Below are 12,002 nucleotides of genomic sequence, written 5' to 3' on the forward strand. Positions count from 1 at the left end.
ATTATATATTTTACATATATATAATATGTATGTGTGTATATATACACACCTAGCATTGCATTAGATAGGCACCTATTTTTAATATATATACATACACACACACACATACATTGTGAAATGGTTAAATCTAGCCAAATAACAAATGCATTATCTCACATGGTTATCATTTTGAGGTGAGAACACCTAGCATCCACTCTCTCAGCATTTTTCAAGAATACAGTATATCATCATTAAGTATAGTCACCATGCGGTACAGTAGATCTCTTGAACTTGTTCCTTCTATATCACTGTAAATATGCATTCTTTGACCAACATTTTCCCAACCCTCCCCTACAACCCCTCCAGCTTCTGGTAACCACATCTCAATTTATGTAAGTTCACTTTAGATGTTTGCACAGTGATGAAATTACCCAGTGACGTATTTCTCAGAATGCATCCCTGTCATTAAGCGATGCCTGACTGTATATCTGTAGATTCTTTAATGTAATATGGGTGGATCTTTACATATAATACAGATGTAGACTTAGATCTAAAGACAGAGACAGATATATATAAAATATAAGAAGGTGCCTGCTTTACTCACTGATATATCCCTAATGTAGACTAGCACCTGACAAGTAGCAGATGGTCATTAGGTATTGGTTGAATGAATCACAGAAGAAGGTACCTGGCAAATGAAGGAGTTAGGTCACGGTACTTGCCCTTTTGAGCATTCTCAAAGTGCACCCAGCAGGATAGAGGTGTCATTTGGAGGATACAGAAAATTATGCCCAACCCTGGATGTAAAATTCCTGAGAGTTTAAAAAAATGCCTGGATCCTGCTCCTGAGATGCTCATTCAGAGGATCTGGTGTGGGCACAAGCCTGATATTTTTTTGATATTTTGACATTTCAGAAAAATACCAATTTTTTGAAAGCTCCTCGGTCTAGCAGGAGAAACAAGCAATGCGTGAATGTAAAGTCACTGATCTGTGTTTGACAGAGATCCATGCGATTAGGCCTGATAACTGTGGAGTGCAGAGGAAGGGGTCACAGTAGACCTGAGTAGGCTCTAAATGACTCCTGGGGAAGGGGAAACACTTGTAACTGGGAATCAGAGGGTTGTCTTAGGAGGACATTATTACTGGAGCACAGGCAGGAAGATGAAGATGAGCATGACGTATTCCTGTGGATGAGAAACAAGAACAGGCCAGCTTTACAAGACCAAAGTATAAGGCCAATATCAGATTGATACTTTCTGGGCTACAGCATCCCACTTAAAGTAATCCTTTCCCTTAACTGTTTTACCTGTGTTAATGTTTGTATTATGTACAAAATGCCCTTGTACATAATACAAACCATCCTGAATATTTTGACAAACCATCCTGAATATTTTGGGTTTCCATTTAGGTTAAATATACTAAAGTACTTGTGATCAGAAGATGCTGCTCTACTTAAAAAGTCTAGTTAAATATTAATGTGAGGAAATTTGCTCTTGCATATTTTCACACGTAATTTCTTTAATTGATATTATGCATTTTGCATAATTTAAATACCGACATCTGGATGATTTGCTCAGCCGGCGGAGAGGACTGTTTCATCAGAAAGATCTACACAGCATCTTCTCTGAACTGTGAGCCAACACTTAGCTATTTGGCATTTAAATAAAGAACGATGTTTCTGCAATGGGAAGTGTAGTGGAAATTGAACTGCCCCAAGAGTTTCTGTTCATTAAAAGGGCAGTATTAATTATATTTACTGTTTAGGGGCTGACTGCCAGTAAGGCCAGGACATCTAGGTTTGTTGGTGCTGTGGTGTGGTGGTAGCCAGACCCTTCTCTTCCTAATTCTGCCCTGGTGAGTCCTGTGACTCTTCCACATTGGTTCTAAATGTGTGCCTGTGTGTGTGTGCATACGTGTGTGTGTTTTAACCATACGTATTGTAATATGGCTTGTTTTAAAGTCATGGAAAAAGCAAGGCTTTTATATTTTTAGTTCATTTTCAGTGACATATTAGGTGCCTGTCTGATGTGATGCTAGGTACAGATTTTGGGGACAGTTATTAAATTATTTATGATGATAGTTTATTAGAATTAAATGTTAGCATTTTAACAAAATTCCCACATTTGCTTCTGGCTTATTCTGGCCATATTAACTATTGTTTTGAGTTTTAAGGGCTGCTTTTGACTGGCAAGGAGCATTAAAAATGGGATTGATAAGAGACAGTCTTGGCCTTGGATACTGTTTTTAATACTTTGGCTCTCACTGACCCCATCCTGACCTCTTCTTCTCTGGGCTTGACATCTTGGCTTGGACCTATTCTTTGCTTTCTGCAGGGGCAGACAGAAAATAAACTAATGTATGAAAAATTTTGATCACTTTAAGTGCTGTAAAGACAGTAAGCCAGGTGGAATGACAGAGTGTGTCTGGGAGTAGGGGTGGAGTTACTTGCATAGGGAATAAGCTTTGTCTGAGCAGGGACCTTGTTCATCTCTGATATGGTTTGGCTGTGTCTCCACCCAAATCTCATCTTGAATTCCCACATATTATGGGAGGGAATTGGTGGGAGGTAATTGAGTCACGGGAGCAGGTCTTTTCTGTGCTGTTCTCGTGATAGTGAATAAGTCTCACGAGATCTGATGGTATTATAAGGTGGAGTTTCCCTGCACCAGCTCTCCCTTTGCCTGCTGCCATCCATGTAAGACGTGACTTGCTCCTCCTTGCCTTCCTCCACGATTGTGAGGGCTCCTCAGACATGTGGAACTGTAAGTCCATTCAAACCTCTTTCTTCCCAGTCTTTGGCATGTCTTTGTCAGCAGTGCAAAAATGGACTAATACAGTCTCACTCACTGGTGTCTCTGGTCCCGAATAGAACAGACTGACAAGAAAGGGCAAGCCATGGAGATTTAGGGGAGAATTTTCCAGGCAGACTAAACAGCACACGGAGAAGCCCTGCAGTGGGAATGAGGAGGCCACTGTGACTGTCAGGTAGAAAGTGGAGGGGAGCTGAGGTTGGAGAGGTGGGCAGGGGCAAGATTAAGTGAGATATGGTGACCATTTTATTCCAAACGCATGGGAACCCATTGTAGTGTTTTATGCATGGTCTCTTGATATTTTGAAAAGGTGGCTCTGCTGCCATATGGAGAGTAGATGATAGGGTGGCAAGAGAAGCAAAAGACTAATTGGGGATATCAGAGACTCAGGCAGGCTGTGGAGGTTATTGGGACCAGGGCAGTAGCAGTGGAAATGGAAAGTTGTGGATGATTCAGACCATATCATGGAGGTAGAGCTCTGTGAAGTCTGAGGCAAAGAGAGGAGTCAAAGGTGACTTCTAGGCTGACCCACTTGATTCTTCTTTTTCCCAAGCTGTGGATTGTGAACTCTGCCTTCCTACCTGAACCTCCTCCTTCCTGCAGCTTGATTCTGACAGAAGCTGATCCCCAGTGGATTTCCATTTGTTAATGTTCACAGACCGCTCTTTCCCTTCTCTTTTTTTGTTTTTGTTTTGTTTTATTTTTGTTTGTTTTTAAATCTGATTGGGATTCATAGATCATAATTAATAGAGCCCTTACCTGAAGGGTTACATATTACTAATCAACTTTGCGGGGACATAGAACATGTTACTGCCCTACCAATATTGTTTTTATTCACGGTGTCACTCTCTGGGAACACAGCAAAAGTAAAAAAGTCATTTCCTGGGGGAGGATGAAGGAGATTCTTAACGTCTTTTCATCATAACTTGCTTAGGTTGTGTGGATCAAAGGAGGAGAAAGCCAGGATGGTGGTTGAGGCAGTTGACAGAACTTCACTGACTTCCTAGTAATCTTGGTGGCTGTTTCTACTTTGTTAGATGGACATGATTCTTCCTATGTGGAAAAGAGAATACAATAGACCCCCGCTTCTCTGCAGAGGATATACTTCAAGCCCTCCAGTGGTTGCCTGACATTGCAAACAATATGAACCCTATATACACTGTTTTCCCTATATGTATATACCTATGGTAAAGTTTAATTTATAAATTAGACACAGTAAGAGATGAACAATAGTAATAGAGCAATGATAACATTATACTGTAATAAAAGTTATGTTAATAGTCTCTCTCTCAAAATAGCTTACTGCACTATACTTACCTATGTTTGGACCACAGTTGACATTGGGTAACTGAAACCAGGGAAAGCAAAACTTCAGATACAAGGGGGCCTACTGTATGAGAAACAGTAGCTTCTGGGTGAATGCCAGCTTGTTGCTTACTTTCAGGGTTTCAGAGCTAATTGGTTTTTGTTGATAGTGACTTTTTTTTTTTTTGAGACGGAGTCTTGCTTTGTCACCCAGGCTGGAGTGCAGTGGCACAATCTTGGCTCACTTCAACTTCCTCCTCCTAGGTTCAAGTGATTCTCCTGCCTCAGCCTCTCCAGTAGCTGGGACTACAGGCGCACACTACCACACCTGCCTATTTTTTTTTTTTTTTGTATTTTTAGTAGATAGTGGTTTTACCATGTTTTCCAGGCTATCCTTGAACTCCTGACCTCAAGTGATCTGCCCATCTCAGCCTTCCAAAGTACTGGGATTACAGGCATGAGCCACCACGCCCAGCTGATAATGACTTTTAGCATTTGTACATTATTAGAAACATGTAAGTTACTAGACACCACTTGCTAGTCAAATTTGTGAGTGATTTTTAACAAATAATATCTTCTTACTAAGTTCCCTGGAAAGTATTACAAGGAAACATAAGTATATTTTTTGCCTAGCAATAAAAATCTTTCGGCATCTATCAGTTTTTCTTGAATCTCCAGTTTCCATATTTCTCATTAAGAGGAGTAAAACAGTTGAGGAGAATGTCTTTACTTAAGGTCCATCAACCCAAACTGTTAGTCACATAGAATCCACATACCTCTCCAGTGACTCTCAAGTTGTCACTTCCATTCTAATCCCATCCCTCTTTTTACTCTGTTCTTTTTCACCCTATACATCCTGCCAGATTCATCTGATGAAGTATCAGCCAATTCCTGTTTTCAAAATTGTCAATGCCTTCCCAGTTCTGAATCAAATAATGACTCATCTGTCTGGCTTTCCAGACCATTTTTGCAGGTTTACCAGCTAAACTGGATGTTCAGTGGTTCCTTGTGTATACAATCGGTCCTCCATGTGTGTAGGTTCTGCATCCATGGATTTTACCAACCACAGATTGAAAATATTAGAAAAAAATTGAGAAAATGCTATTTATTGCTGATATGTATTATGTTGTTAGACCTATGATGGTTCTGCCTGTACTGAACATCTACAGACTTTTTTCTTGTCATTATTCCCTAAACAATACAGTATAATAACTATTTACATCACACTTACATTGTATTTGGTATGACAAGTAATCTAGAGATGATTTAAAGTATACAGAAGCATATGCATAGGTTATGTGCAAGTAGTATGCCATTTACATGAGAGACTTGAGCATCCTTGGATTTGGTATCCTCAGGAGTCCAGGAACCAGTCCCCCATGGATATCGGGGGATGACTCTGTGCCCATGTTTTTAGCCTTTGTATCTTTGCTCAAGAAATCCCCTAAAACCTGGAGTACCACTTGTTTTCATCCTTCCTTTTTGTAGCCTTTTAATGCTATTCTTGTCTTCAATGTTAAAAAACCAGTTGGTGATTCCATCACAGATTTCAAGGAAATGAAGAAATAATAAAAGGCATAACAAACATACAAGCCTGCAGCAGCAGTACTACTGTGAAGTCACTAAGAGGAAGCATGTGAGAAAAGATCATAAGTGGCTGCTGGGGAAAAGGAAAGATTGTGAAGGGGATATTCCTAAACCTGCACCTGAGAAGCTGAATTAGTGATGATCCCAAAATTCCCCCAACTGTACCCTCAATCGGCGAAACAGAATTGATTTTCCTATTGTTACTGAGGAGTAATAGCGATGGCCAGTGGTGGTAACTGGAATGAAGTGAGAGCTAAGGTGACTCTCTCTTGTAAGTGAAGGCCTGGGGAAACTCGAGGGCGTCCTGCCCTTTCCCTACCCCTGGGAAGAGGACCCCTTCCCAATCATTAGGGAGCCCAGGAAGAGAGGGCTGGGACTGAAACAAAGCTTGTGGTGCCTCAGGTGAGATCTCCTGGCCCTCTGTCATTCATGTGGCTAGAGAAAAGTGGGTAGACTGCAGACTACTCAGTCAACTAGAAATGTCACAGATACGGCCAGGCAAGTGTCGAGGGGTTTCCCATCCTATGTTAGAGCACATGGAATATTTGCACAGATACACCAAAGCATATACAAGATGAACAAAAAGTAGAACAATTTTATAAACATAACTATAGCTATGGGTGGATGGACAGATGGGCAGATGGGCAGGTAGAGAACAAGAAAGAAGAGACATATAGCATGCAAAAGATAAAAGATCCCAATATAGATGAAAACACACTTCACGGGAGAGAAGGGAATTCCTTAGAATTGTTTCATTCTGTGGAACAAATGAATGAGAAACATGAATTCAATAAACAAAGCAAGATGGTAATAAAAAGCAAACTGAGATGAAAAAAGAGAGATTGTAGAATAAAGAAAGCCTCTGAGGCCCAACACAACATCATTGCAGGACTAATACATAATGTTAGAAAATATCAAGGAAAAGAATAGACGCCACTGAAAATCAGATTACTTAGAGAATAAAGGCTTGTTAGGCCCATTGAACATGAATGGAGTGATCAAGATAGTAAAGCAATCAGAAGGTGAAAGAAATAGAAGACAAAGACCAGTGTAATATAAGGACAGTTGGTGTTCTTAAAGTAGACTGTCAACAAATGAAATAGAAAATGGAAAATAAGACAAGCTTTGTGAAATGAAAAATAAGTAGATGAAAGAACTGAGTCTGGGCCGGGCGCGGTGGCTCAAGCCTATAATCCCAGCACTTTGGGAGGCCGAGACGGGTGGATCATGAGGTCAGGAGATCGAGACCATCCTGGCTAACACGGTGAAACCCCGTCTCTACTAAAAAAATACAAAAAACTAGCCGGGCGAGGTGGCGGGCTCCTGTAGTCCCAGCTACTCCGGAGGCTGAGACAGGAGAATGGCCTGAACCTGGGAGGCGGAACTTGCAGTGAGCTGAGATCCGGCCACTGCACTCCAGCCTGGGCGACAGAGCAAGACTCCTTCTCAAAAAAAAAAAGGAACTGAGTCTGCAGATCAGAAGAATGTATTGTGGTTGTGTTCCAGGAAAATATAGAGTAGAGGATGTTCAGCACTGAGATCTATCCCAATTAAGCCACTGAATTTCAAGGATAAAGAAGAAACTCTTTAAACATCCAGACCTAAAACCAAATTGTCTGCTGTGGACTAAAAGTCAGACTAGCTTAATTTTTTTAGAGTAGCATTCGGTTTTTGAAAAGGGTGGAGCCATGTCTCTAACCTTCTGAGGAAAGAAAGTACTGTACTGCCCAACATGCATCATGTGGCCGCCCCAAATCGACACAGCTACCATGTCATTCAGATGCCAAGGCAAGAAGCAACGTTCTCATACTGGTACAGACTCAGGTAATGGTGCTTAAAACTGAAACACTTATGAAAAATGTGTATGCAGTGTGAATATGTTTCATAACCTCTTGGCTTACAAGGATATTTTAGGAAATACCTCTTATATTAATAATAAAGAAACATGGTTGAAATAGTTTCTTTTCATTCTGTTAAATTTAAATAAAACCACCTACAACTTTTTTTAAATTAAAAAGTAGTTTTACTAGAGGATAATTTTATTTTTTATCGACATCTTTCTGGCTATCTGACTTCCTCCCCCATCCTCATACCCACACGGGGTGTATGCTGTAAGCCCTGATTGTCCCCAGTCCCCAGCCCCTAAACATCTGCTCTGTTTGTAGTTGGGGTTGCAGAAATTATGTGCACTTTATGATGTGAGTCAACTACAAAATTCTACTCGCTGGTGAAATATATAATTCTCTGTTGCATAAATTTTCACAAAAAGATTCTGACATTTCATTCTTGTCTGTTCAGGAGAAAAAAAAAAAAAGTGCCAGTTAGAAATCACTCCCTATAGTACCAAATAATCAGCACTTAGTGAGTGACTACTGTGTGCCTGCTGCAGCTGTCTTCACCTAACATACTCTGTGAAGACAAATAATTATTATTCCTAAAGAGATCTTAATTTACATGGGACAGACACACTGTCATACTTTTCTCAGTTTTTTCCAAGTATGATCTAGATCCCAGGTAGTCTTTCTAAGAGGAAAAAAAAATAGATTTTGTTGTTGGTAAGTTTTGTATTGTTTTCACTTACCTATTCAAGACAGTTGTGGAGTTTTGTAAGGCAAGTGCTGGGCACTAAGGATGTGGTTGTGGTTAAAAGAGCTAGACTCCCTGCTTACTCTCATAAACCATTATGGTGGTTACAGGGGCCTTGCACATTGAGCCGAGTCCTCCTCTGGTCTTCCCACGGGATCTGGGCAGCCCTGCCTGCAATCACCAGAGCCACCGGAAGGGGCAGAAGTTGATTCTGTGACTGTCCCAGCAAAGGGCATGTGTTTTAAATTCAGATGGATTTCACCTGAATAGATGCCTGGAGGTTGAAGAAAAACATATGGAGCATATCATTTGTAAATGTTGTGAACATGATGCTTAAAATAAACTGATGCTATGTTTTGACAGTTTTAGTCAGTTTATGGGGTTTTTTTTTTAATCCAAATAAGCATGGTTGCCGAAATCTTTGTTTCAATGTAAAATATATGCAAGTATACATATTTTACCTTGATTTCTTTGGGATTCTGTGTCTGGAGTTGGGGGAGGGTGGCCCACTCTACTGTGTTAAGTATTCCATCTTATCCAAGAGGTGTTTCATAAATTATGTATAACAGTAGATGCCACTCAATAAATATTTTATACGTGATAGATATTTTGTCTGAAATTACTTTTCACTTGAGCAATGATTTAAACCCTCGTTTCCAGTTTTATGAGGTGACACTTTTATAATACCATGTAGTTGAATGCAGCTTGAATGTCATAGAGCTTTAGGGCAGCATTAATCATAAATTCATCCTTCCTCACTTGCAATCCTGGAAAACTTTCTCTTAATTCAGATTTTACCCATTATATGTATGGAAGTGTATGTGAGAGTGTGTGTGTGTGTGTGTGTCTGTGTGTGTGTGTACATGCTGGGGATGGGTGGGAACAAGTAAAACTTTTGACCTAATGGCTCTGAAACTATGAATTTCCAATGCCTTTCAAAGTCTTATTTCAAGGAAAAACAAAGTGTTTCTCAATGGTTAATAAAAGAAAGAATATTAAACTAAACTGGGATGTAGTCCAAAACAATTTCTCTAGTTTGAGTGGGAGCTATTAAAGTTTAAAATATTGCATTTTGGGGGATAGGAGGGTCATTGTCCACTTTTGTGCAGAAAGAAAATGCACATGCCTCTGGACTTGTGAGAATGGTCACTTTCCTTTTCATGTGGACCTAGAGGTCTGTAATAATTCATTGCCATGGGGCTACTGACTGTGTGTACAGTTTGGTCACAGTTCAGAGCTACCAGACCTTCCCATGAGGACATCATTTTATGAAATAGAGCTGTGTGATTAAATTCTCCTCTGTAATATACGTCTTTAAAAAAATCACATCCCATTTCTGCTTGAATTTCATGGTCAGGAGGAAAAAGCATGAATTCTGCTAATATCTGAGAGGTAGGAGTAGGGGTTGGCTCATGGAGAGTGCTCAGTTTAACTGAGATTTGCATATTCCTTGCTATAGTAAATCAATGTTACTGAAGTCTCCAGCCTCAAAGCCTGGGGTTCTGAGCCATGGAATGGGAAGTTGGCTGATAAGAGGAGTAATTGAAGAACAATGACACGCTTCATTTCCTTTTCTTGAATCTAAGTTATGCACTGGTCATTTTCTCTGCGTATCTATTTAATGGTTTTTAAATTAAATTGCTTTTCACGTTGTGATTTTTATGTTTTTTTTTTTAAGCCATCTCTTTTTCTTTTCTTTTCTTTTTTTGCTACTTCATTTCACTGCCCTCTTGCATGACTTCACGTCTTCAGTGTGCATTTGAAACTTAAATATCTGCAGAGGCCTGAGAGACTTCTCTGTCTTCGCCCTGCCCCAGAAACCTCTCAGGAGTTCCCTTGTCTAAAGGGTTTGAGCTTTGCTTTGATGGTCTTACACTAGCTTGAGAAGTTCTGAATCCATCACCTAGTGAATGGTAGACTTTGTAGGTTGTTTTAATACTTAAATGACACAGAGTACATTTATTGATTCCAGGATTGTAAGGAATCGTGTTTATGTTTAGGGCAGTGCCGGGTGTTGGAGTGTTGGGGTTAATGAGATGTGTCTTGGTCACTGTGTCTGACTGTAGGAGTCAGGGAGGGAAGGAGATTCTCCAGGAGCATCTCTGACCAGGATCCCCAGTTTGTAGTTGGACCTGGCTTTACTGTTGCTCGTGCAGTCATGGAGCATAATGTCATGCTCTTGTACATGATTTAGTCTGAACCAGGTTCAGCCCAACCTCAAGACTGCAGCTTTTACCTTCAACCTTCTGGAATTTGTCTGCTTTCTACTTCAGACTTCCCCGGAAGCTTGACTTTAGAGGTCTTTTGTCTGAGGTCAGATGGGTCTGATGTTAAGATAGGGCCTCCCATTCTCTTCCTGAGGGTTGCCTCTGACCTTCCCTCTGCATTCCACTGAACTCTGTGCATGTACTCATTCATTCTGCTGGCAAATATTAATTGATGTGTGGGACATGAAATTAGGTGCTGCGTTACATTCTAGCCAGAGGACAGGTAATAAACTTTATATATTTTATATATATTTAAAATATAAATAAAATATTTTACATATATATATAGATAAAATACTAGCCATTCCCAAGGAGAGAAATCACCATGAGAAACATTGGTGGTTGCTATTTTGTATGGGGTGATGGGGAGGGTGGCTTCTGAGCAGAGACCTGAAGGAAGGAAGGGACCATGTTATGTATGTATCTAGGGTGATGTTTCTGAAATGTCTGGAGACATTTTTGGTTGTCAGAACGTCAGATGTATTGGTAGCATCTATTGGGTGGAGGCAAGGGTGCTACAAAATATCCTACTGTGCGTAAGAATGAAGAATTACCTGGTCTGAAATGACAACTGTGCCGCAGTCCAGAAACCCTACTGTAGGGGAAGAGAAGGATAGCAGTGACAGAGGAAACAGCACCCACAAAGGCAGAAGGAACCACAGTGAGTGCATCCCGGAGATGGGGCAGGCTGGCAAGTTTGAAGAGCAGCAGGGTGCCTGTATCCCTGGAGAGGAGTGAGCAAGAGGGAGAGCAGCAGGAGATGAGAACGAGTGAGCACGGGATGAGATCAGGTAGAATTCGGTGGAACGTCACAAAGACTTTAGCTTTTGTCTCACTGAAATGGGAGGCTATTTAAAGTACCTGAGCAGAAGAGTGGCCTGCCCTGATGGCCTTCTGGCTGCTAAGTTGAGTGTCTATCACAGGACACATGAGTGGTGACCTGGATTATTACAGTAACCCAGGTGAAAGACAATGGTTTGGGCCAGAGGCACGTGCTGCAGGTGGTTTGATGTTACCAGATTCTGGGCATATTTTGAAGGTAGAGTTAACACTACATATGTAGAGTTTAGAGAAAGAAAGGGACAAAGTATAAGCATGGTATTTAGGCCAAACAAGAAAGGTTGGTATTTACTGAGATAGGATAGTCTGCAGGTTTGGGAGGCAGAGAGAATCAAGGTTTTTGTTTTGTTTTGTTTTGTTTTTAAATGTGTTAAATTTGTGCTGCCTGTTTGACGTCTCCATAGATAAACTGAGTTGGGTTGGTATACACACACACACACACACACACAAACACACACACACACATATATATGGTATACTCATATATACGGTATGTATATGAGTATGGGACTTCAGGGAGACATCTGTCCTGAAGATGCAATTTGAGAGTCATCAGCATATTGATGGCAGGTAAAGTCGAGACAGAAGGAGACCATCGAGAGAGTCAGTGTTGGTAAAGAAGAGTCC

The 12,002-nt window shown here is 40.6% G+C and overlaps 1 protein-coding gene across 1 annotated transcript in view; it reads left to right on the forward strand.

The window, feature by feature from the left end:
* Positions 1 to 12,002, forward strand: part of KIF16B (kinesin family member 16B) — a 316,846-nt gene that overhangs the window by 136,519 nt on the left and 168,325 nt on the right. The window lies entirely within an intron of this gene.

This window comes from Rhinopithecus bieti, unplaced genomic scaffold, assembly GCF_001698545.2.
Source record: "Rhinopithecus bieti isolate Rb0 unplaced genomic scaffold, ASM169854v2 scaffold_25396, whole genome shotgun sequence".
Taxonomy (NCBI): domain Eukaryota; kingdom Metazoa; phylum Chordata; class Mammalia; order Primates; family Cercopithecidae; genus Rhinopithecus; species Rhinopithecus bieti.